We start from the raw sequence: 2449 nt of genomic DNA, 5'->3' as shown, positions 1-2449 counted from the left end.
GCTCAGTTATAGCTAATCTCCAAGTTTTTATGTACACACTGATTTGGGCACAGTTATTAAAGGAGGGATTATTGTAGAAATCTCATTCTAGCCCCATCATATCTTAATTGCAGTTCTCTGGGTTTTATTTTTAAGACAATATCAAATTTCCAGAACTTTAAAGCCCTCATTCCTTATGTGTATATGAAATCCAGCTACATTTCATTATAGGTGAAAAAAATTAACCCAGCAGACCAACAGCCTAGATTTCAGTTTGCAATATACAATATTTGTTTTTTCATCTTAAATACTTCAGAAGTTGATTTAGGGTATGCTGCATACCACCCATGATTTATTTCTCTTGTGATATAAAATAAATAATAAATAAAATAAGGAATTAAATAAGTTTGGGTTTCTGAATTCCAGGAGGTAGATAAATGTTCTTTTATAATTTGAAAAGTTGAAAGAATGAGAATTAAAAAATTGGCAAGGATTGTGTGCCATACAGATGTACCAAGCAATGAATTCATATGACTCTCACATCCTAAAATTCAGTCTTTATGTACATTAGAACTGAAGTGTGACTTAGTGAATTCTTTAGTTCCTACCTTTTGATTCTGGTTGAAGTTTGAACACAGAAAGGGTTCTAGTATGTGATACTCAACATCTGTTGTTTTTTCTGCAGCTCAGGATGCTACCCATCCCATTTCCCATTCTTATAACTGTGTTGGGCTAAGCAAGATCTGAATAGCACAACCTGCTAAATTTGGGGCCCAGAAAGGCTGAGACACACAGGCAGGAGCAGACTTTTTACATCATGTGGCTCTTATTCAACACTGGCAAATCCCTTCTGATCTTTTCACTCCGAGGAAGACAGAACTAGGGACTGGGAGAAAGAAGGATGATTATAGCTCATTAGTTTATTCCTTTATTCACTCACTTAACTTACAATCATTTATTGAGTGCTTGTTTTGTGACATCAAGAAGCACCAAGGTTGATTCTGGAAATTTGAAGATGAATAAGTTACTATTCCTGCTTTCAAGGTGCTGCAGCCTAGCAGGGTTTCTAGCTGTTTGTGGCTGGAGATGGAATTCAGGGCCTCATGCATGCTAGGTAAGTGCCCTACCAACTGAGATATACCACTACACCTTAGAACATAGTATAGGGTTTGGTGCTGTCTGCAATTTCAGGCATCCACTAGGTGGTCTTCAAAAATATTCCTCCCAGATAAGGGGGAACTATTGTCTTGCTGAAATTATGGTTTCAGAAACCTTGTGCTATTGGTGGAATCTACACTGGACGCAGGAGGAAATTGCTGGGGAAGGATGCATGTAAGGAAAGGAAATCCTCAGGCTGATTTATTGTTTAACACTGTGTACACAGTGTGCTATGCTTGCCTCAGTCAAATGAAAAAGGACATAGTCCCTGTCCTTAACTAAAGTCACATATTTTAAAAATAACATTTTGACCTGCTTATAAAGTCAATATGATTTAAAATTAAAATTCAAGCTACAGATATCTAATAAAACTAAAAAATAATCTAAGATCTCACCAAACTGGGTTTCATATTTTATTACAAATTTCAGAAGAATACATCTTAAAAGAGCAAAGATTCACCAAGGACCTCATTTACACGAAGAGAAAGAGTTCAATGTAACAACATCTTCCTAAAAATAATTTATACACATTTTAGTTTTGAGGGGCGCTGGGAGTAAAACAGGCAGGGTTAGTCCCTAAAAGATTTAAGAAGAGCGAGTGCACTGCTTCCGCTGGTGCAAGAGTTCTAGAGGGCATGTTTCAACTTTTACAAAGGTTCCCAAAACTTAGCCCTACAGGAGCCGCCCATGCCTGGTGCGCTTTGCTCCCAAAGCTGGTCGCAAATCACTGACGCATGCGCAGTTTGGTCTCCGTGTCACCGGCCTATTTTTCTCAGGCAGGTTTTTTTTTTGTGCGGTCAGCAAAAGGGCCAGAACTGCTACAGTGACAGTTCGGAGCCTGCGAGTGTAGTGAGAAACCAGCACTAAGTGAAAAACACTTCGTGTTGAGATAGGCTCCGGGTGGAGTCGTTTTTGCAGAGGTCTTCACACACATACTTTTAAAATGTCAAAAGATCTTTAGAAGAATCTAACTTGGAGGAACAGTCTGAGGAATTCTCTGTAGAAGGGACAGGACTGGAAGGGGCGAGGGGGCGCCGATCTCAAACTTTCAGCGCCGATGCGTTGTGCTTGCTTCACTACTCTGGGGAGCCCGGCTGCCCCAATTAATCTGACGTTCCTCTGAGACCCCCCACCCCCTTTAAAAAATTGCATCCATTGTTTAGGATGTCCCAGGAGGAACCCCAACGTATTTCAGGGTTTAACCACATTCTCCAGGAAGCTACTCCAGGAGAAAATCCCTGGATGCCTGGGGTTGTGTAAACTCCGCGAATCGGAGGGTTCGCGGGTGGGCGGGGGCTCTGGGATCCCCTTT

The sequence above is a fragment of the Marmota marmota genome, unplaced genomic scaffold (genome assembly GCF_001458135.2).
Source record: "Marmota marmota marmota unplaced genomic scaffold, marMar, whole genome shotgun sequence".
Lineage (NCBI taxonomy): Eukaryota > Metazoa > Chordata > Mammalia > Rodentia > Sciuridae > Marmota > Marmota marmota.
Note: the sequence above shows the minus strand (reverse complement) of the source record.